The 27,993-nt window shown below is 36.8% G+C and overlaps 1 long non-coding RNA gene across 1 annotated transcript; it reads right to left on the bottom strand.

The window, feature by feature from the left end:
- Positions 1 to 4: 4 nt before the first annotated feature.
- LOC144576482 (uncharacterized) lies at positions 5 to 20,552 on the bottom strand. The gene is made up of 2 exons (XR_013529046.1): positions 19,514 to 20,552; positions 5 to 13,370 (listed from the first exon to the last, which is right to left on the bottom strand). It is a non-coding gene; the product is annotated as an uncharacterized LOC144576482 (long non-coding RNA).
- Between the last annotated feature and the right edge of the window lie 7,441 nt (positions 20,553 to 27,993).

Genomic DNA, 27,993 nt, shown 5'->3' with positions numbered 1-27,993 from the left:
AAGCTTTAAAAAGATAAACCAATTTTATTTTAATTAAGAAACCATGTCAGTTAGAATGGCATCATCAAAAAATCTGGAGACAACAGATGCTGGAGAGGATGTGGAGAAATAGGAATGGTTTTACACTGTTGGTGGGAGTGTAAATTAGTTCAACCATTGTGGAAGACAGTGTGGCGATTCCTCAAGGACCTAGAAATAGAAACCCCATTTGAACCAACAATCTCATTACTGGGTGTATACCCAAAGGATTATAAATCTTTCTATTACAACGACACATGCACACGTATGTTCATTGTGGCACTGTTTACAATAGAAAAGACCTGGAACCAACCCAAATGCCCATTGATGATAGACTGGATAAAGAAAATGTGGCACATATACACCATGGAATACTATGCAGCCATAAAAAAGGATGAGTTCATGTCCTTTGCATCATTCTCAGCAAACTGACACTAGAACAGAAAACCAAACACAGCATGTTCTCATTCATAAGTGGGTGTTGAACAATGAGAACACATGGACACGGGGGAACATCACACACTGGCAGCTATTGGGGCTGGGGGCTAGGGGAGAGATAGCAGGGAGTGGGGCGATTGAGGAGGGCTAACATTAGGAGAAATACCTAATGTAGATGACGGGGGGATGGATGCAGCAAACCACCATGGCATGTGTATAGCTATGTGATAATCTTGCACGATCTGCACATGTACCCCAGCACTTAAAGTATAATAATAATAATAATAAAAAGAAACCAGGAGACAACAGCAGGATTTTAGAATGGAAGTGTGGGGTAGCTCCGATACGGAGGCGTAAGTTATACCGAGGAGTTACAATAGTCTTGCATCTGAAAGAAATGCATTTGCCCCCTAACTAAAACTTTCGAAGGCATTTTAAAATATTTGAAGAAATACAGAAAATTGTCCCACCCACAGTCTTTTACTGTCAGCCTAATCAGCACGGAGCACACAGAAAATCACAGAACACGTTTTATGAGGAAGCAATGAGGACTCACTATTCAAGCTCATCTTTCCAACTCCTATGAAAAAAGCAAGTGATGGTAAATCGGGCTTATTATCACTCTCCTTATGAAATTCAATTGAAATAACTACAAGTAAACACCAAGAAAGAATTCTGGCCATTACTCATGACTTTTTCATAAACATCACTTCTTGTACTCATCACAGTCATTCTTCTGTTAAATACAAATGATGACTTAGAGATATTTAATGCTATTCACTAAAATTTAGATGTTTAATCTCTCTAAGGCCAAGGGTCTATATTGTTGTAATAAAAAAATAAAATGTAAGCAAGACACAGAAGTAACAAAATTAATTTTAAAATGTCTTCAACTCAGGTTTCTATTATATAATGTTTTCTGGGAACATTATTTGAATTTTAAAAAATTGAAATGACCAACCGGAATATCATTCTCTTCTGATGAAGACATTTACGTAGCTTCCTATGTGTGTGGATACAAGGTGTCTGCTGTAATCAGATCATCACTGATGGGAATGATATGCTGTTGCAATGTTGCATTAATAATTGAAGTGCTATTTCTACTTCTTATAAATCATAATAGAGAAAACTGAGTCAAAAACATATGTGAAAAAAAGATCAAGGTTTGTCAGAACCTGTGCTAAATGAAATTTTACTGAAATAGATTTCACACCCATTAAAGCTACAGAGCATGTCAAATCATTCTGGACATGTGTGCTGTTATACTTGCATTAGTTTGAAATGCTTTGAGACTAGAACAAACAAAAAACTACCATTTTGTCACCTCCTGGTTATCATAATTATATTACGAAACAAAGATCTTATTTGTCATCCTAATTAGTTGTAGGAAAAAATGAAGTTATATCATTTGATGAAAATCTATGCCAAAATGTTCTGTGAAATTTAGCATTATTCTCAATTTGCAGGCACATAAGATGTATCGCTACCAGTATGATGCTCTCATACTCTAAAGTCTCAGGAATTTTGTTTTGTTACAGAAGAAGACAGATCAACTTAAAAATGTATCTTGATATCATTGAACCATTTTTTCAAACACTAAACTTGGATAGAGGACCTAAAAACCTCTGAGTTCAAGGTCATCACAGTCAAAAATTCAGAGCGGCTGAGTGTTGCATTAAAGCTAAGCACTTTGTAAGAAGCATTGTGAATGCTGTCTTGAGGAATTAAGCAGAAAATTCTATTTGCTGTAGTTTCTTTTAAAAGGTAAACGGGCAGTAAAGTATTTGGGGAACACTGCTGTAAAAGGTATAAAGGACCACTGTCTTTTCTTAGGCTACCCTTTAGGTGCCCAGAATTTCCCAGGCTCTCTTGGTATACTTTTTTAGGGGTGGGGTTTTGTTTCCCAGATGTTTATCTGCTCTTCTCATTCTCTTTATGACAGTGTTCTGCTTTTATGTATCTTCAGTTCTTTGCCACTTTATCCTCCATCTCACAATTACAGGAAAGCTTGAGGAAGGCAGGGTAAACCTGTGTAGACAGCAATAATAAGAGTCACACTGTTGTGTATCTCGTATCTTCCTGTTTGTTAAAGCCCTGAAACGCAAGGTGACTAACCCTGATATGAATCTAGAGGTTAGCAACGTGGCGACTTGGGACGTTTCAGTCTGCTTCAATGCAAATAAGCCATGCAAAATTATAAACTGGGAAAGGGTAGAGATGGGCAAGTGGGTGCAGCCTCTGGAGTGAACAGAGTTTTTTGTAGAGATGAGTCACTATATGAGGGGCAAGCAGCTTTCAAAGAACGAGGAATCATTTAAGTCCTCAGAGTAATCAGCTTTCTGCCTTCCATATGAGTAACAGATGGAGAAGTAATGATTCGTGTCACCTATTGCTTACTGCCTCACTTGGTTAACTGCAGGCTTGGCAATGGGTAGAAGTGAGGACCGTGTGAGAACATGTTCGAAGATAAACCAGAAGACAGCTTCAGTGCAGATTTCTCTCTCATTCTGCATTGCCTATTTGCATATATATTATTTTGCTCCTTTATAAAAGGAACATATAACACACCTCTATTAGAGTTTACCCTAAAGGTCATCTATTGCTCAGCCATAGTGTGAGAGTGGACCATGGTGTATGGATGTAATGACAGAAAACATTTTTGCTATTTAACTGTATGGCTAGGGAAGAAATGTAATGAGATAATAATCATTAAAACTGGAAGTCATTTAGAGCTGACAAATTTCCTGCAAGATACATAGTATAAAGACATTCCCAGTGCCAGTGCCTTCTTTCTAGTCACTGGTCATCTGAATGGCAGCTCAATAGGTGCATAAATATATTGCTCGATTTAAGGAAATAATGATTTAGTTAAAAGGGACACAGAAGCATTAATTCCAGTGTGGCTCAACTATAAAATACCTTCACTGACCTTGGAGAAGATAGAGATTTCATCATGGGCTCCCTCAGTCCCACACATGAATGTTTTGTATTTTGACATTTCCATCAAATCATCAGGCTTTGCAGAGTGACTGTTTCCCCACTGAGTGTGGCTAAAATGTTCCTTTGTGGTTAGACAAATATATTTGCTGTTCTCACATATCGCATATTAACATAGTATCTTCTAAGGGAAGATAAAAGGTATACACTTATAGATAAAATAGAAGTTCTGCATTCCATTCCTTTCAAGTGGAAAAAATTGGGTTCAGTTCTCATCCCTGAACCAATAACTACTACTAAGGAGGTAGATGATTTGATTAGCTTAATTCACATAGCTGATGGGGGCAAGTTTAGTGTTGTCAAATTTTATGGCTGAGAACAGGAGAGCAGCAGAAGGGAAAGCAAGGGAAGTAAGAAAGGAAAAAGTAGTGGTGCCTGTAAAAAGAGCACAAGAGCTCATCTAAAAGTACCCCCCACAGCCAAATCCAAAATAATTTTAGCAACCTTAGAATTAATAACAGATAGTGTTAGATTATAACCCGTCATAAAATAATTATTCATGACTCCATACTGGTAGAAATAAATAAATAATACAAATGAAGAGGATGCACAATTTTTATAAAATAATTCCAATTAAACACGTAAAGAATAAAGGGAACATAAAATCACCATTAGAACTCTGCAGCAGCATTTCCTGAAGGCAGGAATCAACATTGTGCAATAAAGCAGTGAGCAAAAGTTAGACAAAAAATGGAATATGTGCATCTTCTCAGAACATCTCCACCCAAATAGATATTATTAATTACTGATACGGTTTGGCTGTGTCCCCACCCAAATGTCATCTTGAATTGTAGGTCCCACAATTCCCACGTCATGGGAGGGAGCTGGTGGAAGTTAATTGAATCATGTGGGTGGTTCTTTCCTGTGCTGTCTCATGATAGTAAGTCTCACAAGATCCGATGGTTTTAGAAAGGGGCGTTTCTCTGCGCAAGCTCTCTTCTCTTGTCTGCCTCCATGTGAGATGTGTTTTCACCTTCCACCATGATGGTGATCCCTCTCCAGCCACATGGAACTGTGAGTCCATTAAACCTCTTTCTTTTGTAAACAGCCCAGTCTCAGGTATATCTTTATCAGCAGCATGAAAACGGACTAATATAATCACAAAGAGAAGAGTACTAATAATATGATGGAGAAAGCTGACACTCAACATGTCAATTAATAGATCAAACTTCACATTATCCAGAAAACGACTTAATGTCATTTCCCTTTGACCTCATGCACTGAGAAACACACGTTACTTTTGTGGCATTTTACCCAATAATGCATGACTTCAATATAGTTATGAAAATATTGTCAAACTAAAACTAAGACTGATTCTAAAAATAACTGAATAATACTCTTTAAAAAGTTTCAAGTTTGTAATAAGCAAGAGAAGACTGAGGAATGTTTACACATTCAGGGAATGTAAGAAGACATGACAACCAAATGGTCTGTGAAATCTTGAATTGTTTCTGACTTTAGCTGATATAATTAATGACACTATTTCAGCCATGAGGGGCATTCAGATCAGCCTCAACTAACTGGACAAGTTGGTTCTGGATGAGAGACTCACCTTCGCTTTCTCGTTGAGGGACAGTGTACAATGTGTAAGTCTGTAATACATCATGTAGTACCTCAACAACAGCATCAAGCTAATGTAAAGGTGTATTTCAGGCCTTTTTAGAAATCCACCTGGCTTTTGAAGATAGATTCTGAAGGTTGAATCATTTGTTCAAAAGTTGACATTTGTATTCAGGACCCTGGAGGCACAGGTGAGGTCAGTACTTTAGAATGTCTTCCTGTTGCTCCTTGAAATTCCGTTGATAATAGCCTTAATTATATACTGCATAAGAAAACATAAGTGGATTTGTTTCTAGATTTCATTGGTCAGATTAAGTTGATTGGCCAATGAAGTGGCATATTTATGAAAATATTCACCACAAAACAAGACAGTGTAGATACACGTAGATATTGTTGAACAAAAAATTCTTCATGATCTGTTACATCTCTAAACTTGTGAGCAGACACTTGCTGTCTTTGTTCCAGACTCTCTTCCTAAGGATAATTTGGTAACAGGCTTGACATACAGAGATAGTGTCTCTCTTCAGACAGAGGAGGAGTTTGTTTACTATCCAATGTAATGAAGATACTATCTCCCCTGGAGCTAGGATCAGCAGGCTTACTACCCATTATCAAATATGTGGGTCCTAAGCTCGTGCTTCTTCTCCTATAATGAATCTTATGAGGCTTGGGAGAACTCCGAAGTGCTGACACTCTGACCACTTCTCTTGCTGGAAGAATAATGGGGAGAAATGCCAGATACAGGTGTTGGGAGGAAGGCAGCAAACCACACTGCCACGTGTGTACCTATGCAGCAATCTTGCATGTTCTTCACATGTACCTCAAAACCTAAAATGCAACATTTTTTAAAAAAGAATGCAGTTCTTCTTCTCTGACCAAAAAGAGTGATATATATTCTTCAATTTTCCAAATAATTGTGGCAGACTAATGTGTGAGCTTACAGAATGGTAAAAACTCAGACCTCTCACAGTTGTTGACACCCAATATAACCTATTATTTCCTATAAAGAAAAACAGGAGATCATATTTACCATAATAGAATATGTCAGTCAAGAGCAAATTGAGAGCTCTAAATGCTACAAATAAGGCAAATGTATAGTGGACACTAAATTTCAGTAGGAGGCATGTGCGGTTTTCTAGGGATAACATGTAACCTGCCTTCTCTCACACCTTTATTTAACCAGCTCTCACTTATGCTAACATTGGGTTTCTAATTGTTAAACAATTTTCTATTCCTGGGTTACTGTACTTTTCTATTTCATTAGATAATTTGATCACTCCATTCTACTTAAAATTTTCCCTTGCTCTCTGCAATATTTCTCCTCTAATTCTACTGATATTTTTTCTGGTTATTGCTTTTTAAAGAGTAGGTCTTATCTTCCAAAACTTTATTTGTCTAGGGTCTGCCCAACATGAAAGTTTATCCACGTTTTATAGATTTAAGATGTCAAGTTTATGCTTTTACTCATATATATATGTATCTGTAGCTTCTATCACTCTCCTGGGTTGCAACTGGCTGCTGAAAACCTCTTCCAGAAAACTTAATATGTTCAAAACTGAACTTGCAATTTCCTCATTTTAAACATCTTTTATTATCATTGTTGTCCGTTTCATCAGCTAACGGCATGAGCCAGTAAGTCACCTGAAAGTTCCCTTGTCCTCTCACCAGCTACAGTCCATCAGAGCTTTCTCAAATTACCCCGTCCTCTCCCTTCTTATTACTATTGCTGTTGACATAGCTCTCATCTATTGCTCTCTGCGCTTGTTTTGTGGTGCTCAAAATTAGCTTCTCTATTGCTGCTGGAATTGTCCTCTCTGCAGGTGTCCAGAGGATAAAATACAAAATAGCCATGAATTCAAGAACATCTGTGAACTGGCCCCTCTCTTGTTTTCAGCTTTGTTTTCTGCCACTTCCTAATTATTGAACTCTATGGACAAGAAATATTAATAGTAAACCGTAACTTTCTACTCCTACTTCTGTAAACACATTCCCCCGGAGCGCTCATGTGCCTGATGGGTTTCTATTCTTTGGAAGTTTCCAGAAATAAAAACAAAACAAAACAAAATTCTCCCTTTAAAAAGCAGGGCTATATTTGCTTTTACAGAAAACCTTTTGTTTTAATAATTCACTGGGTCTATTTTTGGTATTAAATCACTTCTTTTTGGTACTGTAATAGGATGTTTTTAATTCTTCTTCTTGAAACTATGCAGTGATTTGGGCATCTGCCTGTCTTTCTGCCTTCCTAAACTGCTGAATCCTTGAGATCAGGTGAAGCCGTGCCTTATTCATCTTGTGTTGTGTTGTGTTTTTGTCTCATACAATGACTGGTCCAGTTTCAGCAATTTGAAAAACAGTAAATAGAATGAACAAGTACCAGTGATACCATGTCTGTATCTATATCTACCGATGGGCACACACACATATACATAGAAAATCTGCTCATCTGTAAATGAAAATTAACCAGACCATTTTGGCTGCTGGGGAGCAGTATTTCTTAAACAATCCCCTAGCTGTCTCTTGAATTGCCCTTTAGCAGAGGCAACAGAATTGTGTCTATATTTAGCAAACTGGCTCGAGAGCCTCTATGAAGCTACTTGAAACTCATTTCCAAGTCATTTATTTTAACAACCACAGTATTTCTTAAAGCCAATCCTGCCTCACTGCTTTCCTCCTGACCAAATGTAGGCTTTGAATTAAGAATAATATAGTGTGACTTTTATCTCCAACTCTGAGTTATTTAATAATTTGCATATTCATTTTTCCTTTTTTGACTGAATATTAGTATAATAATTTGAAGCACATTTAGTATTGAATGTGTTCATTAAATATATATGCATATTAGTAATAAAAATATCTTGGCTGGGCGCAGTGGCTCAAGCCTGTAATCCCAGCACTTTGGAAGGCCGAGGCGGGTGGATCACAAGGTCAAGAGATCGAGACCATCCTGGTCAACATGGTGAAACCCCGTCTCTACTAAAAATACAAAAAATTAGCTGGGCATGGTGGCGCGTGCCTGTAATCCCAGCTACTCAGGAGGCTGAGGCAGGAGAATTGCCTGAACCCAGGAGGCGGAGGTTGCGGTGAGCCGAGATCACGCCATTGCACTCCAGCCTGGGTAACAAGAGCGAAACTCCGTCTCAAATAAATAAATAAATAAAAATAAATAAAAATATCTTGTACCTTTGAGACATTATTGCAACATATGTACTATTTCCAATATGTAACCTATTTATCAATTCATCAAAGCCAAGGTAAAAGAATCTATCTTCCAGAAAGAACTATTTCATTATACCTTCTAGCATGCCAAAAAAGTCATGTTATCAGCTATCTATAAGTATGTTCATACTATATGCAATTTATGTGTTCTACGTAAAAGCATGTCTGAAAAATCCATAGATTTTAGCCATACTTCCAACATTATTTGGGGACAGCAAAATTTATGTCATAATTTAAAACGCTACTTATCTTTTTAAAACAAGCATTATGTAAGCTTTGTTTTCTCAAAAAGCTCCAATCAGTGAAATAAACATTCACATTCACTGACTTTTACAACCCATGCACATCTTTGCCCTAGACTCTTAAAAAGCTCATACTCAGCTCATTGCTGTGACGGAACAAATACGGCAATATTTTAACATGAAGAGCGTTTTTGACAAAAATCATAAATTATAAAGTTACTTTAAATTGATAATTCAACTAGACTTCTCTGTAGATATATGTCTTGTACATTCCTATTCATTTAAAAAGGTAATAGCTACAGATCATTTGGAGATTAATAGCTACTCTGGGCTCAAAACAGCGGTTCACTAACTGAGCATTCTTGAATATAAATCCCTGCTCTTTACATAGTATCATTTTTAATACATTTACATTGTTTTGAGAACATTCCTCCACAGCATATCGCTGTCTTTTGATTTCTCAGTTTTAGAAATTGTGTATCAGGTTCTTCAGATGATTTCTTGCCTCTTGTAGCTGCTTTCACGATGGCCTTCTCTCCTAATCTTCCCAGTTTAGTTTATCATTTTCTTCAAACAGTATTCTGCATTCATATTACGATGATTATATAAATAACATAGCTGAGCTGTATAGAAAATTATGACTACAGTGCATTTCTTACATGACATTTGGTTATATAAACTTTAGTTAACCATTGTCTCAGCTTTTTTCATTTGAAAACAGAATTCAAATTTTTTGTCTCATTCTCTTTTAGCTGGTTGTCCTTTGAGCCCACCACATATCTGTTCCAAGGACAAACCTTCACTATAATCTAGTAATTCCTTTGATGAAGTCTATCCTTTACAGAAAAGTGATGAAAAATATAAATGCACATCTTTATGAGCATTTACATCTCCTATTAAACAACCTTATGAGCCTTCAGGAAACAGATTTCCTGAACTCTAAAGTGCCCCCTCTCGATATAGCATAGTCACATTTCCCAGCATAAGTTCAGGTTGGTGCAAACGTAAATTAGCATTTTTGCCATTGAAAGTAATTACTTTGATAGTAATTAGCTAATCCAACACCAAGAATGTAGTTGTTGATCTATGTAGGAGAAAAATGATGCAGGGTATTCTGTTTTAAAATGTATTATAAGAGCAATGCATGAGAGGGTCTTAATCCTAATTACATTTATAAAAGTTTTTTTTTTAATTATCCCTGGGAATAAGAAGTAACGAAAACTTAAAGTAAGTATTAAGCCAGTGAATGGAAAACAAAATCCATTCTTTTCTGTTACCACATATGTTTCTATAATGCTATTTAGCTAATCCAAGTAGATACATAGAGAAATTGTGTCAACATAAGGTAGAATTTTTATTTTTGTAATATAAATTTTTCCTGTACTAGCAGAACCAGGATAGCAGAAATAATAACTTTAGGCAGGAAAGAACATCCGTTCCATTTGGCTGCTACACACATAAGCACTTTTTAGTTCTAAGAAAGTTAAAATGACTGCAGGGAATCTCTACTTCTGAGAAGCTCAAGTATGTACTTTTCACTATTCCTCCCATGAGGAGTAACTAAAACCCCTGCAAATTACATATAAAACAAGTTAAGAGGACTCTGAGAGATGAAGGAAAGGAGGCGGAACAGCCAAGGACCTCGGAGCCTGAAGAAGGCCAGGGAGGTAGGATCCCTGGGTGTCCTGGTCTCATAGTTTGGTCTCACATAACCGTGTTCAAACAGAAGAAGCCCCCAACACAGAAACACCCAAAGGCACAGGCAAAATAAAGTCTCAACAAAATCCACTCTCTCTAGGGAAGGAGCAGTCTAGCAAGGCAGAAATAGACAGTCTCTTTCAGACAATAAGAGATCTACTCTAGCAAAACACCACAGAAGCAGCTGTGAGCCCACCTGCCTTCATGACGACCCTGGACTCACCCTTACCAGGCTGTATACAAAGGCACCCAACTCCGATGTCAGAGGAGGCAAAAAGAGATCCTGGATTTTCACCTCCACTGGCTATTAATAAGCCTGCCCCATTGCAACGCCAGGGAAACAAGAGGGAAACCTTAGGTTACCTACCGACCTGATGGTAATGAAGCCATTCTAATTTCCTATGGAGTGGCAGGTGTCAGAGGATGAAGGGCAGGGAGTCGTGACTTTAATCATTGATGGATGGCATCAGACTCCAAGCTACTGATTCCATAGACTACTTGCAGTTTCAGAAGAAAATAGGCAAAACTGTGAAAAACAGATTTCAGTTTCCTTATTCCTTACCATTACAATTTTGATTCTGCTTGCTATGGGGCCATGCTCAGATTTAAAATAATGATTTTCATCTTTGCCTTATAAACTTTGTCAACTCTAGTTAACTTATATAAGCTAATTCTTGAAATACTTATATTTCATCTGAAAACTTCTGCCAATATTTCAGTTCATATCTTCTTATTTGTAATAAAAATCTCAGTCACCTTAGAGATAGAACTTCCAAAGCACCAGATTGGCCTTTTATCTCCTGATAGAGAGTAGAGTTTTGTCAATTATTCATTTGAAGGAGTTTTTATGTTTCCTTTTAATGTGCTTCTTATATTGGAAGAAATTCATGATCCAATAATTGAGGCAGTAACTGGTTTGCGAGCAATATACAAATAGCAAAATGGAAAATAATACTCCAGCCTGATAATCATGTAATGGGTGTGGAGGTGGTGAATGGTAGGGGCTGTGTCTATGTGCTGATCAGGGAGAAACTGCTGGAGGAAAAATAGTCACCAAATTTGAGCAACACGAAAGCATAAAATCTGAATCATGTAGGCCGAGATCAAAGGTAGCAGGGACTGGCTAAGAAATGAAATAAATTCAAGTGACATACCGAAGAAATGTGAAAAATAACTTAGTTGTCTACGTGTTTGCATGCTGCAGTTCTCTCCATCCTTGGCAAGATTCATTGACGTCTCTACAGCTTCTCCTTTTTTAGTGCTAAAGAGTCAAAACTCCGCTAGGCACGGTGGCTCATGCCTTTAATCCCCGCACTTTGGGAGGCTGAGGCTGGCGGATCACCTGAGGTCGGGAGTTTGAGACCAGCCTGCTCAACATGGCGAAACCCCATCTCTACTAAAAATACAAAAAATTAGCCAGGTGCAGTGGTACATGCCTGTAATCCCAGCTACTTGGGAGGCTGAGGCAGGAGAATTACTTGGGCCTGGGAGGTGGAGGTTGCAGTGAGGTGAGATTACACCACGGCACTCCAGCCTGGGTGACAAGAGTGAAACTCAGTCCCAAAAAAAAAAAATCAAAATGAGTCAAACTCAGAGTTTATATTTTTATACTGTGTTCTGTTTTATTAGTTAAATACTTACCTTCCTTGTAATAGTCATTGTAATAACTTTCCAGTAGTTACGATGGCAACATCTCTGGTCTCTTATCTCTAAATGATTCTCCATTTAATAAGGACAAAATCCATTCTCTACTTAACACATTTTAATTTAGCACTAAAATAATTTTTAAAGCCTTGAAGTAGATTTGTAACATAAATATATTCATACCACTTGTACAAAAAAGAACTTTCTACTTTATCATCTTCACGAAATTCAAAGACTTGGGACTTCATAAGTCTCGACAGTTTGCATATTCCTGTAAAGGAATGCCTATTATTTCTTCAGAAGAAGATTTTACACATAAAATGAGACAGCAGTTAAGAAGAACAATTTTCTGAATGAAAATGTTCTATCTTCTTTTTCCAAATTATGTTTGGAATTCTCTGGTATTGACATAAACTATACTGTTCTTTGGAGCAATTCAGGTGTAACTATGGAATCAGAGGGTGGAGACATTGAAGTTATAGGTGTGGAGATACATTGTCACAACATGACCGTGTCTCAGGCACTTAGTCCAGATAATAATTCATTCTTTCGGCTTCTGTTTTACTTTATAGTCTTCTATTTTGAGAGGACAAAATGATTTCTGTGCAAGGAATCAGTATTTTTTGGTTTCGATCTTGATTATTCTACTTTCTATCACTATAGACGTGGAAAACCTTCAAATGACGAATATCGTGGCTATAATCAAGTGTAATATCAGTGTGAAATGAGAAGGTGAACGTGTGTTTATACGAAAAATACACACAAAAGATTACACTTTCTGATATCACAAGGACACAATTTGGTTATACCTAGCAATCAGCTATTTCATTATCAGTGAAATAAGCAACAGTAGGGAGATCTTAAGTCTCATATCACCAATACTAACTTGGTATAAACCATTGACAATTTTCTTACTAATTTTTAACTTACTTTTTCACCTATATGTAAGGATACTGTCTGGCCTCACAGAAATGCTACGAGAATCACCTTCTGATTTTTAATGAAAATATAAATAATGTGAATTTTTAAAGGTAGCAAGTCACCAAACATATTTTATCCAAGTACTGGAATGTGTTTTGGTAATTTTTTTTTGAAATGGCATCTCCCTGTGTTGCCCAAGCTGGAGTGCAGTGGTGCAATCTCGGCTCACTGCAACCTCTGCCTCCTGGGTTCAAGCACTGCTCCTGCCTCAGCCTCCCGAGTACAGTAGCTGGGACTACCACACCAACCTGAGTTTTTGTGTTTATTAGAGATGGGTTCCACCATATTGGCCAGGCTGGTCTCAAACTTCTGACTTAAAGTGATCTGTCTACCTCAGCCTCCCAAAGTACTGGTTTACAGGTGTGAGCAGCACGCCCAGCCAACAGATGTTTACATGGGACTTCTGATCTCAGCTTTTGATACCAGAATGTGAGGGTCAGGTGATTCACCTTCACTGTCAACCCAATAATGCTCAGGAAAATATGCCCAAGTTTATTCCTGTATTTCCGTTGTGCTCTCTTTGACTATTTTTACTCTTGTTGAAGAGCTTTCCTCAGCATCTTTCCAGTTCAGGCTCTGCGGGTCAAAACAAAATAAAATAAGTTGTTGTTTACTTCCCGAGAATGTCGACTCAACCTCAGTACTCAATGACGTTTCGTTAATTTAGAATTCTAGACAACGGTATTTTTCTCTATTTCTCTTTTCACATTTCAGCATCTTATTAATGTTTTTCAGTTGTTTTAGACAATTGTCATTTGCGTTGAAAAGTCAGCTGTCTTGTTTTGCCCCTTTGAAGGTACTATGCTTCTTTCTTCTGGCTGCTTTTGGTATTATTATTTCCTATTATAATTTGATTAAAATGAGTCATGGTGGAATTTTAAAATTGGTATTGTTTTTCCTTGTTATTGTGTTTACACTGCATGTGATTCAATTTATTGAAAATTTGATATCTTTAAAGAATTTTAAATATTTTTGCTGGTTAACTGTTCGGTATTATTTTTGTCCCATTCTCTTCTCTAATTCTGGAATTCTAGTTGAACATATGTGAAATATTCCTTTGTGCTCACATGACTCAGATACTTTTTTCTATGTTGCCTTTCTCTTAATTCTGTTTTATTTTGATACTAGATATTAACTATATTCAAGCTCAATAGTCTTGTCTTTTGTTATTTCTAATACACTTTTGAAGTCCATCTACTGGGGTATTAATAGCAGGTATTTTATTTTTCAATCCTAGAACATTAACTTTATCCTGTTGTCTTGAATCTAATCTTTGTTAAAAATTTCTACACATTTATTTCCATAATTCTTTTTCTTTCTTGAACATATTAACCACAACTATTTTGAAGTTTGTTCATAATTTACATTGTTACTTTTTTCACCTTGGTTTTTGGCTACACAGCCTTAAAGGGAGAAAATATAATTATGGAATTATAATAGAGAAACCTAGTCCTGGTGATAAAAGTTTAGACTTTAAATCCTGGATGCCTGAAACATTATCATCCCTGGTTGTATTAGTCCATTTTCACCCTGCTGATAAAGACATATCTGAGAGGGGAGGAAAAGAGGCTTATTGGTCTTTCAGTTGCACATGGCTGGGGAAGCCTCAGAATCATGATGGGAGGTGAACGGCACATGTGGCAACAGCATTAGAAAATGTGGGAGAAGCAACAGTGGAAGCCCTGGTGAAACCATCCAATGTCTTGAGACCTATTCACTGTCACCAGAATAGCACAAGAAAGACTGACCCCATGATTCAGTTACCTCCTCCCGGGTCCCTCCCATGATACGTGGGAATTCTGGGAGATACAATTCAAGTTGAGATTTGGGTGGAGACATAGCCAATGCATATCATTCCGCCCTGGCCCCTCCATGTTTCATGTCCTCACATTTCAAAACCAATCATGTCTTCTCAACAAGACCCCAAAGTTTTAACTCATCTCAGCATTAACCCAAAAGTCCACAGTCCAAAATCTCATCAGAGATAAGCCGAGCCCCTTTCACCTATGAGCCTGTAAAATCAAAAGCAAGTTAATTATTTCCTAGATACAATGAGGGTGCAGGTACTGGGTAAATACAGCCATTCCAAGTGGGAGAAGTCGGCCAAAATGAAGGGGTGACAGGGCCCAGGAAATCTGAAATCCAGCAGGGCAGTCCAATGTTAAAGCTCCAAAATGACCTCCTTTGACTCTAGGTGTTACATCCAGGTCATGCTGATAGAAAAGTTGAGTTCCCATGGTCTTGGGCAGCTCTGCCCCTGTGGCTTTGCAGGGTACAGCCTCCCTCCTAGCTGCTTTCACCATCTGGCCTTTCACCATCTGGTCTGTGGCTTTTCCAGACACATGGTGTTGGTGGATCTACCATTCTGCGGTCTGGAGGATGGTGGCCCTCTTCTCACAGCTCCATTAGGCAGTGCCCCAGTAGGGAATCTGTGTGGGGGCTCTGACCTTCCACACTGCCCTAGCAGAGGTTCTCTATGAGGGCCTGCCCTGCAGAGAACTTGCCTGAGCATCCAGGTGTTTCCATAAATCTTCTGAAATCTAGGCAGAGGTTCTGAAACCCCAATTCTTGACTTCTGTGCACCTGCAGGCTTGGCACCACATGGAAGCCGTCAAGGACTGGGGCTTCCACCCTCTGAAGCCACAGCCCAAGCTCTTTCTTGGCCCCTTCAGCCATAGCTGGAGCAGCTGGGACACAGGGCACCAAGTCTCTAGGCTGCACACAGCACAGGAACCCTGGGCTCAGCCCACGAAACCACTTTTTCCTCCTGGGCCTCTGTTCCTGTGATGGGAGTGGCTGCAGTGAGGACCTCTGACATGTTCTGAAGATCTTTTCCCCACGGTCTTGGGGATTAACATTTAGAATCCTTGCTATGTATGCAAATGTCTGCAGCCTGCTTGAATTTCTCCCCAGAAGATGGGTTTTTCTTTTAAATCACGTATTGTGATTTAAAGTCTACAAATTGTCTGAACATTTATGCTCTGTTTCCCTTTTAAAACTGAATGCCTTTACCAGCTCCCAAGTCACCTACTGAATGCTTTGATGCTTAGAAATTTCTTGTATCACATACCCTAAATCATCTTTCTCAAGTTCAAGGTTCTGCACATCTCCAGGGGAGGGGCACAATGCCACCAGTCTCCTTGCTAAATCATAACCACAGTCACCTGCTCCAGTTCCCAACAAGTTTCTCATGTCCACCTGCGACAACCTCAGCCTGGATCTTATTTTCCATATTGCTATCAGCATTTTGGGCAAAGCCATTCAGCAAGTCTCTAGGCAGTTCCAAACTTTCCCACATTTTCCTCTTTTCCTTCTGAGACCTCAAAACTGTTCCAGTCTCTGTTAACCAGTTCCAAAGTCGCTTCCACATTTTTGGGTGTCGTTTTAGCAACACCCCACTCTGCTGGTGCCAATTTACTATATTAGTTCGTTTTTGTGCTGCTGATAAAGACATACCTGAGACTGGGAAGAAAAAGAGGTTTAATTGGATTTACGGTTCCACATGCCTGGGAGGCCTCAGAGTCACGATGAGAGGTGAAAGACACCTCTTACATGGAAGAAGCAAAAGCAGAAACCTCTGATAAATCCATTCACTAACAAGAGAATAAGCACTAGAAAGATGGACCCCATGATTCAATTACCTCCCCTGGGTCCCTCATACAACACGTGGGAATTCTGGCAGATAAAATTCAAGTTGAGATTTGGGTGGGAACACAGCCAAACTCTATCACTGGCCGTCTCAGTTATGTTAGCAAAAATATTTACCATGTATTTACTATATATAAATGCAAGGATGCCTTTTCCATCTATGAGATACAACTTATAAATTTTGCTCTAAAACACTAGTATTGTTACAAGAGCTTTTCCCTAAGATAGGCATCAGTCTAACAAAAAGCAGGTATTTTTGACAAGGTTATGGGGAACATAGTGTCCCATTTTATCACTGAGAGAAACCACAAATTTATGTTTATTTTGCAGACAGTCGACTCTAGACACATGACCTAAACTCAACATTATTCTTGCAACATTAAAAAAAAAATGTTTTTTCTTTTACTTCTCCTGGAATATGTCTATATTCCCCTCTGTAGTTAACGTATCTTCATGATAAATGTAAGTATTCTGTCTTTCTTGGGAGAAGCTACTACTACAGATGACTTTGGCCCCATGACTTCTTTGGAATTTAAACTATAAATATGATAAATCCTGTAAATCTGTTTAGTGTCCTGGAACTTAGAAAATGTTTCCAGTTTATTTTTCATGAAAGGTTTGAAATTCAATTTTTTTTTTGTCTGTTGAGGTATTACATTATAATTTTATCAGGTTCTAAAGATGGAATTTACCCATAACTGACACTTAGCTGAGTTTCCAAATAAATGGAAAACTGCAGAAGCAGATATATGGCCTATAGTTTCTAAGTTTACTAAGAATTTGTTTGGTGGTCCACTTTTAAGTTTGTTGTTAAAAAGAAGAAATATATTTATTCAGAAGCCTGCAAATAAAAGATTACATTTTCATAATTTTAAATTAACTGGATTATGCTGCCACAATGCACACTGACTGAATAGCATTGGTACAGGCTTGAGTCCAGGAATTCTAGGTTTAACTCGAGATTCTGGTTCTTATGCGACTTGTGACAGTGAGCCAGGTACAAAACCTCTCCCTATCTCTCTTCTCAGCTCTAAGACAGGTGCTATCTTGGGTATTATGATGTGATATCAATGTGTATTTTAATTGTGTTAAGCCCTTATTCTAAGGAACATTATTTGTTCAGATAGTCTTTAATTCTAGGGCCTCTCCAAAGGCAGTTATTGAAACAGCTCAGTTATCTTTATTAAGCAATCAGCATCTGAGGATTTTCTATTTAACATGAGAAATAGAAACATTAAAATTGAGATTTTCATTGGTAAATTTAGTAACTAGTTGATTTGCTTATTGAAAGATTAAAATGGCATCTCATGAGTAAAAGAAGCAGGATTTAAGAATACTGACTAGAATATGTTAGCATCATTCCTTACACTTTCTTATACAAGGTAAGCCCTGGAGTTTACACTCTTTAGCAATGAAATCCAAGCTTAGCCTTTAAATGGTCTTGTGTTCCATTACAGGGAGAAAGTTGGAGTGAGTTATTTGTCTAAAAATAAGATCATAAAACCCTGCCCTTAGAGTATGATTGCATCTTCTTTGAGCAAATATTTTGCTCTAAACTTGACTGGATTACCTCGTAAGACAAAGAGCCAAGAGAACCTGAATGAACTATAATGTGAGTCCTTACTAATGAATGCACATTTAATAAATGACTGGATATATGTAACAGGTGAATGGGACCAAAACGTTTGATGGCTGTACTTTAAACCAAAAATAGCTTCAAGGTTGTATTTATTTCACTCTTAATTCAGATCACAACAATGGTTATTCTAAAACTGCTTCTTTTATAGGGGAAATTAGATAAGATCAGGTACTTAATACATATCAAGTGCTCAATAAAATACTAGCCCCGCTAATAGAAGTACACAATGGATTGCTCATGACACAACTGTGTCATTACATTTGCTCGTTAAATTACATTATCGTGTCTGAGAATCTAAGTTGAGTAACATAGGACCAAAAAAAATCAAGAAAGGAAATGAGATAAGTGAACAATTCCAAGGTATAGGTGTACATCATTTTATCATGCTTCACAGATACTGCCACTTACATATTGAAGGTGGGTGGCAAGTCTATTGGTGCCATTTTTTTTTTCAATAGCATGGGCTCACTTTGGGTTTTTTAATCTCATTTTTGTAATTATCACAGTATTTCAAACTGTCATTCTTATTTTAGTTGTTTTGCTGATCTCTCAGCGATCTTTGATGTTACCATTGTAAATGTTTTCAGATGCCCACATTAGATAACAAACTTAATCAAGTGTTTTGTGTGTCCTCAGTATTCTACCGAGATCATTCCCACATCTCATATTACTTCTCTCTGGGTCTTCCTGTTCCCTGAGACACAATATTGAAATTAGGCAAATTAATAACCCTGCAAAGACCTGTAAGTGTTCAAGTGAAGAGCCTCTTGTCTCTTGATTTAAATCTGGAAATTATTCAGTTTACTGAGGAAGAAATGTCAAAAGCCAAGGTAAGCCAAAAGTTAAGCCTCTTGTGCAAAACAGTTGGCTGAGTTGTGAATGCAAAGGGAAAATTCTGGAAGGTATCAAAAGTGCTACTCTAATGAGCAAGCAAATAACAGGAAAGGAACACAGCCTAATAGGATATGGAAAATTTTTGAATTGTCTGAATAGAAAAACCAGCCTCCACATTCCCTTAAGCCAAAACCTAACCCAGCTCAAGGTCCTAACTCTCTTTAATTTTATGAGAGCTGAGAGAGGTAAGGTAGCTGTAGAAGAAAAGTTGAAAACTAGCAGAGGCTGGTTCATGAGGTTTAAGAAAAGGAACCAGATCCATAAAATAAACATGCAAAGTGAAGCAGCAGGGCTGATGGAGAAGTTGCAGCACGTTATCCAGAAGATCTGGCTTAGATAAAGAGGGCTACGATAAAACAGGTTTTCAGTGTAGACAAAACAGCCTTTTATTGGAAGAATGTGACATCTTTTACTGGAAGAATATGATGTTCACGCTTGAAAGAAGTGAATTCTTGGCCTCAAAGATTCAAAGGACAGGTGAAATTTATTGGTAGAGGCTAATGTAGCTGGTGATAGGTTGAAGCCAGTGTTCACTTACCATGGCAAGAAGTCTAGGGCCTTTGAGAATTATGCTGAATCTGTTCTGCCTGTGCTCTGAAAATGAAACAAAACAAGACTGGAAAACAGTATACGTATTTACTGTACTGTTTACTGAACATTTTAGGCCCACTTTTGAGACCTGTTACCTAGAAAAGAATACTCCCTTCAAAAGGCTGTTGTTCATTAACAATAATCTGTGCACGCAGTCACCCAAGAGCTCTGATGAACACGGAGACTGATGCTCTTTCATGCCTGCTAATGGAAGGTCCTCTGTACAGCCCAGTCAAGTCTTATTATCCAGGAAATATTTTCACAAGGTTGTAGCTGCCACAGATAGTTATTTCGCTGATGGATTTGTGCTAAGTAAACTGAAAATCTTAAAATGATTCACCATTCTAGATCTCATTAAGAGCATTTATGATTCATGGGATAAGGTCAAAATATCAATATTAAAAAAAGTTTGGAACAAGTTGATTCCAGCCCTCATGGATCACTTTGCGGGGTTTAAGACTTCAGTGGAGACAGTAAGTGCTGATGTGATGGAAATAGCAAGAGAAACAGAATGAGAAGTGAAGCCTGATACGTAACGGAATTGTTGCAATTTCACGATGAAACCTCATCTGAAGAGAAATAGCTTCTCATGGATGAAAAAATAGTGGTTTCCTGAAATGGAGCCTACTTCTGGTGAAGTTGCTGTTAACATTGTTGAAATGACAACAGATAAATTTAGAATATTACATCAAGTTAATAAAGCTCCAGCAGAGTTTGAAAAGATAGACACTAATTTAAAAAGTTCCATAAATAAAATTGTTCAGGAAAGGAAGAGTCTATCAATGTGGCATATTTTACTGTTGTCTTATTTTAAGGAATTGCCACAGCCACACCACCCTTCAGTAACTAATCAGTTAATCCTGATCCGTCAACAGTCATCAAAAGTGAGAATTTATTAGAGTCCTTAGCATTGAGAAACTAAGTAATTATTTCACAGAAATAGTAATACTATTAACATTAAACTTTAAAAATTACGAAGATTTTGTATAAAAATTAGGACATTTTATTTTTATAAAAATCCTGGAAGACTGTATATGTTATATGAACTCTTAAAAATATTTAAATGAAATGCCTTTAATATATATGTAATATGATATATTACATAATTCAAATAATATATATAACAATGTAATGGAAAAAGTTCCTTAAACTTCATTTGGAACCAAAAAAAGAGCCCACATAGCCAAGAAAATCCTAAGCAAAAAAAAAAAAAGAAGCTGGAGACATCTCACTACCTGACTTCAAACTCTACTACAAGGCTGCAGTAATCAAAACAGCATGGTACTGGTACAGAGGTATAGACCAATGGAACAGAACAGAGGCCTCGAAAGTAATGCCACACATCTACAACCCTCTGATCTTTGACAAACCTGACAAAAACAAGCAATGGGGAAAGGATTCCCTGTTTAATAAATGGTGTTGGTAAAACTGGCTAACCATAGACAGAAAATTGAAATTGGACCCCTTCCTTATACAAACATTAACTCAAAATGGATTAAAGACTTAAACCTAAGACCTAACACTGTAAAAACCCTAGAAGGAAACCTGGGCACAACCTTTCAGGACTTAGGTATAGGCAAGGACTTCATGAATAAAACACCAAAAGCAATGGCAACAAAAGCCAAAATAGGCAAATGGGATCTAATTAAACCTAAGAGCTTCTGCATAGCAGAAGAAACTGTAATGAAAGTTCCTTTATCCTCTTGAAGGTCATGCGATGAGGGTGTGGTTTACTTCTGAGTTTCCACTGCTCAGACCTCTAGCGGAAGCCTGCAGATAGGCTGTGGGGCTCCAACCCCATGGCAGCATCTGGGGTGAATGCTAAGAGCTCCTGAAGCCCCAGTGGGCATGTTACAGTGTGTTCTTTAGTTTACCTGTCTATAGGTGGCTGGTGTTAATGAACTCAATTAGACCCTCTGCCTTATTGCAAGGACAGAGGGTTTCTATATGTGGGTTCTTGCCTTGGTGTACCAGAAAAATTGGATCACACATGGGCTTGGAGAATGAGTGCAAGGTTTTATTGAATAGTGGAAGCAGCTCTCAGCAGATGGATGGGGAGACAGAAGGGGGATGGCGTGGGAAGGTGGTTTTCCCCTGGAGCTGGGCTGCTCAGCAGCTGGACATTCCTCTGACCAGCCCTGGCTGAATTCCATGTCGTGCTGCTGTAGATGGCCTGGCAGCGTCTGCTGGTGTCTGCTACTGTGTTCTTCCACTGGTGTGTCCCTCTCACATCCAGCCACTTGTGTCTCTGCCCACTAGGGTCTTGGGGTTTTTATAGGCACAGGATGGGGTCATGGCAGGCTAAGGTGGTCTTTGGTAAACCCAACATTTGGGCACAAAAACAGAAATGCCTGTCCTCACCTAGGTTCATGGGCACAGGCCCTGGGGTGGAGTCCTACCAGGACTTCCCTGCCCCCTCCTGTATCAATAACATATAATTATATCTAAATATTATTTATATTTAATACATAAATATATATACATAATATATGGTCTTGTATTATATATAAATATATTGCATGATTAAATTTATATCATTACATGTTACATGTATAAAAGTCATTTAAATATATAATTATATATTTCACTAAGTATGTATGTATAATATGTATATATTTAGTAAAATATATTTTATATATACATACTTAGTGAAATCCTATGCTGAAGTAAATGCTTGAATTGATATATTATTTATATAGTAGCAGAACAATGGATTGGAAATACAAATTAGATTTTTTGTTGGCCAGATTTAAATTTAGAAAATGTGGTAAATTTGTTTTAAATAAGTTTGATTAATTTTTTTGTTTGACTATGTCAAGTAAGATGTTTAAACATTGCTTATCATATTGTCACTCATTAATTTTGTATCGAGCTAACTGGGAGCAATCTAGCTGTAAGCAATTCTAAAATTTCACAAAGGAAACAAATGTCTCTGTAGTAATTTCTTGCACATAAAAATCACTAGAACAATCTTTGTGAAATACCAAAATACGGAAGTGAAAGGACTCGAGTCAAATATGGAAGCCATAGCTGTGGCTTATCCCAGCCACCACCTCTTACAAGCGACTTAGTGTCTTAGCAGGAAGTACAGTCAGACGGCCCTCAGGTTTCAGCTCTGTTACAAATCTGACCCGGGAATCGTATGGGTGTTTTTATGATTCTATTAAAATTAAAGTAGAGAAAGAGAGGAAATATATGTACATGTATTCCATATTTATACATTAATTTCTACAGTTTATATTCCAAATCTGTAGATCTTGCATATTCAATAAATGCTGAATATAAGTGTTATAAGAGACTTGTATGGCTTTGTGAAACTTCACCTCATATCAACCTTAGGTAAAATAGCTATAAATGTAACTGTCCATTTGCTGAACATCTGTTGCTCAGTCTATTGAAGTTTAATTACTATGTGGTTTTGGATTTCAAACATATACAGTATAATGAGTTACACTGCAGGTGTAAAAAATTGTTTTAACAACTTTTATTTAAATTGTACAATGTTGCCTTAAATACGTCTAATTAATTAGAAAGTTAGTGGGGCCTTAAGTATTATAAACTATGTTGAAAAACTATAATAAACATGCTTTACAGTTTAAGAAATAATTTTGAATAAATTATTTCCTTCTTTCATTTTAGGAATGAATGAGGTGGACATTACTACTTTCCTAATTTTGTATCCTAAAAATCTGAAACACAGAAATTCATTAATAAAGTCAGTGAACTCATTGAACTTGTAAAATGCTGAATCTGCTTAAACTATGCAGGGTCTTTTTCCTCAAAACCTGTGCTCAATTTAGCCTATCTCATCATCTCCCCTAGTTTTGAAATTTAACAGCTTTGAAAAGTTTAGAAATTAATTTTGAAATATTAGATCCTGTGAGACTTTTGAATGAGGAGTGAATAATTAGAATATTTTTATTAATAAATTATTGTTATATAAATTATATAGCCCCCACTCCAGTTTAAGAGTGAATTTGTTACAAACCTTAAAACGTACACATGATGGCCATTTTGCATATTATTCATTTTCATAATATATTAGCAATAAAGTCATTATCATTTCCTTTTTAGCATATAAATAATTTAAAATTGAATTTTTTCACATGAAAAGTGGGACCCTAAAGAAAATCTCCATACACAGTGGGTCATCCCATTTTTCTATTCAAAATGCTTCTCTCTACTTTTAAACTTAATTCCAAAAGTTTACCCTAATTTATTTTTATGTTGTTTTTTGAGACACAGTCTCGCTCTGTTGCCCAGGCATCAGGCTGGAGTGCAATGGTGCGACCTCGGCTCACTGCAATGTCTGCCTCCTGGGTGTAAGAGATTCTCTTGCGTCAGCCTCCGGAGTAGCTGGGCTTACAAGGATGCACCACCACACCCAGCTAATTTTTGTATTTTAGTAGAGATGGTATTTCACCAAGTTGGCCAGGATGGCCTCAATCACCTGACTTCATGATCCGCCCGCCTTGGTCTTACCCTAATTTTTTTAATGAAGTGCAAACAAAAAATGACGTAGGCTGTAGGTGTTAAAAAACATGGTTTTAACCACCTTTATTTAAATTGTGCAATGTTGCCTTAAATACTTTTAGTTGATTAGAAAGTTAGTGGCGCCTAAAGTATTATATTATGTAGACATCTTTATTCATAACAGAGTGTATTTCATATATATATAATTTATATATGTATGTATATATAAATACATATAAAGTTAAATTCACCTTTTAAATTAACACTATAACTTTAAACATTTTCTTGTAATAAATGATAATTTTGTATATATAAATATATATAAAGTTAAATTCACCTTTTAAATTTACACTATAACTTTAAACATTTTCTTCTAATAAATGATAATTTTGTCTTATATTTGTATTTGTTTCTTTTCCACAAATTAGAAAATGGTCTTTTTCTAATTTATTTTTTTAAATAAAGTCTCCCCACCCCTTGAAACCAACGTTTTTAAGTGTCACCATTAACACCTCCTTTTGTAAGTGTTAAAATTGTGTTGGGCCCACACAAATAAGTGGGAGGTGCTAATGGACACTTTTTATATTTTTCTGAATGCAGTTTAGGTATCATTTTTAGAAAAAAGCGCTACATAGCTTTTTGAAAGTTAGTGGTTTTTCTTCTTACTGAATTTTACATGAGCTGTTAAAAGCTAACGGCAAAAACCTTTATGTTCTGCCATATAGAGACATATAGTAAATACAATTAAAATATTAATGTAAATTATAGACTTATTTCATATGCATGTCAATTAAATATTTTTGCATATAACTATTATGGAACAAACTATCTCTGACACAGATAAATGAATGTGGACCTCAGACTCATCACACATTCATGATATACCAGAGAAAAATCTATGTACCTATTAACTTTCATTGAGAATAACATAAAGATATAACATGAACAATAACAGCTTTAAATAGTTTTGTGATGAACTACACCATATGTTTCTATCTGGACTTCTCAGAATCCCAATCATCCAAAAGCTTGAACAGCTGCTGCCATTTTGCAGATAATTGCTTTAAGATACATTTTGTCCTTCCCTGTGTTGATTTCTCCTTCTGTCTCTGTAAGTCCAACTGGATGCTTATCACATTCCCCTTTCTAAATGTGTCTGCTTTCCTCTGGAGTTTAGTTTGCAAACTAAATACTTTTATCTAAGAAAAAAATCTTCCAGGTGTATATCTTTCCGAGATACATGAAAATTGATGACAGAGATTTATCCTTCTGCTTACTCTATATTCTCAACAAATATTTAGATTAGGTCTAACACCTTTAAAAATGTAACATGCTTTCCTTTCTTCTCTGAATAATGGATTGCGATATTTCTACAGAGCTGCTTTGTGTTACAAAGTGTTGAGAGCCTATAAGCCAAAACAAGCTTCCTTCTCCTCCTTTTTCTAACTATGTTAGAAAAATTAAAGAATTTAAAGAACATTTTAAAATCTGGAATGATTTTGCTTAAATATTAATTTCAAAGAAATAATTTGATTGCAATAATATTAAGGCAATATTGAATGATGAGAGGAAACTTTTTTACTTAAGTCTTACCTGCCTATCAGTACAAAGAAATGGCATGATTACTTCTCACAGAAATGTATATACTTCTCTGGTCCTTTTATGGAGAAAAATTTGAATATCGGATGTTTGTCTCTTTTGACTTTTTCCCAACTTTTAAACTTTGTAGTTTCATAAAGACATAGTGATTGGCAATGCCATAATGTAATAATGTGAAACATAAATTTATTTTCCAAACCTATAGGATTTTTAAATAAATTGAGTGCTAAATACCTATGAAGACAGTGTTTATTTTCACTTAAGAAAAGCAGTCTGCATGCAGCACACTTCTTTGTGCTTAGAGAAGTTCTTAGGCCATATCGGACAAGAAAACTCACAATGTGATGACATTGGCAGGGCTGAGCCATTTCTCCCTTTTTGGAAACACTGCCTCGACATGAAAAGCAGGGTGTTGTTTTCAATGACCTTTTATCAGGCATGTTTCTCAAGCATTGCTGGAGAAGGTTATATCCACGAGACTATTTTCATTGAAACTTGGTGATCAATTTTGTTGCAATGCCCATCCTCCCACAAGAATTTATAGAAATGAAGTGGATGACAGCCCAGAAAAGGCGTAAAGAAAATGGATTATTGGAAAAACCACAGACTTGCAACTGCTTAAATCATATGGTCTGTTTGCCTCACTGTAGTTTATCATCTTTCATCAAACAATGGCAGGGCAACATTTCTCATGACTGACATTTTTACACATTCCATGTTTGTCTGAACTTACAAAAAAATGATTGATATTTACCCTACTCTAGGAGATTATTCTGATAAGGTCTGAAAATTGGAGAAAATGACAAGCTACCTTGTCATGTCTACTGGTGGGCTTCACCCCATCCAAACACTATTTAGCCTCTAAATGGATGGCAATTAGGGCAGAAAGAACAGCAAACAGGTATCTGATTCACAGATGAAATATCAGTGCCAGACGAAATACACGTTCCTACGTTCAGGAGTTGGCTTAGTATCTGTGTATAAGAGGACTATCACCAATAAGGACTTTTAGGAAAACTATGTGCATAGCTGTATTTAAGAACACTCTCTTGGGGAGATAACTTCTCATTGCTTTTAGCAATACTTATCTTTTATAAACTGTGACTCATCCGAATAGTTAAGACAAATTTGTTTCTACAATGTCTATAGATAAAGGTTTCTTTCCACTGAAATGAATTTATATATAAAGTGGCATTTTTCTCTATCACTGTTGGATGTATAACAGATTTTCTTCAAAAATTTTAATAGTTTAGCAATTATACGAAACTTTTGGTTTAATTAAAATATATATGCCCATAAATTATTTGATAAATGCAATATTTTTGTATCTCATTCAAACAGGTAAGTAAAGCCACTTATGTAAATATATTAAAATCCTCATGTATTTTTGTGCATCTCAAGTGCATAGATTAGAATAATTATAAGCCATTGTTTATGATTCATTGCCATTAGTTTATGGAACTCTCATGTTATTGCACCTAGATATATCTTTTTTTAGGTTTATTGTTTTATTACTATAAGTTCTGGAGTACCTGTGCAGAACATGCAGGTTTGTCACATAGGTATACACGTGACATGGTGATTTGATTCATCCTTTACTCTGTCATCTACATTAGGTATTTCTACTAATGTTATCCCTCCCCTATACCCCCCACCCCTTACTAACTCTCTCCTAGGCCCCCAACCCCTGACAGGCCCCAATGTGTGATGTTCCCCTCCCTGTGTCCATATGTTTTCATTGCTCAACATCCACTTAGGAGTGAGAACATGTGGTGTTTGATTTTCTGTTCTTGTGTCAGTTTGCTGAGAATGATGGGTTCCAGCTTCATCCATGTCCCTGTAAAAGACATGAACTCATCCTTATTTTATAGCTGCATAGTATTCCATGGTATATATGTGCCGCATTGTCTTTTTCTAGTCTGTCACTGATGGGCATTTGGATTGGTTCCAAGTCTTTGCTATTGTAAACCCTGCTGCAATGAACATACATGTGCATGTGTCTTTAGAATGATTTATAATCCTTTGGGTATATACCCATTAATGGGATTGCTGGGTCAAATGGTATTTGTATTTGTAAATTCTTGAAAAATTGCCACATTGTCTTCCACAATGGTTGAACTAATTTACACTCCCACCAACAGTGTAAAAGCGTTCCTATTTCTCCACATCGTCTCCAGCATCTGTTGTCTCCTGACTTTTAATAATTGCCATTCTAACTGGCATGAGATGTGGTTTTGATTTGCATTTCTCTAATGATCAGTGATGATGAGTTTTTTTCATGTTTGTTGGCTGCATAAATGTCTTCTTTTGAGAAGTGTCTGTTCATATCATTTGCCCACTTTTTGATGGGGTTTT

The sequence above is a fragment of the Callithrix jacchus genome, chromosome 18 (genome assembly GCF_049354715.1).
Source record: "Callithrix jacchus isolate 240 chromosome 18, calJac240_pri, whole genome shotgun sequence".
Lineage (NCBI taxonomy): Eukaryota > Metazoa > Chordata > Mammalia > Primates > Cebidae > Callithrix > Callithrix jacchus.
This window is presented reverse-complemented; position numbering and strand designations above follow the sequence as displayed.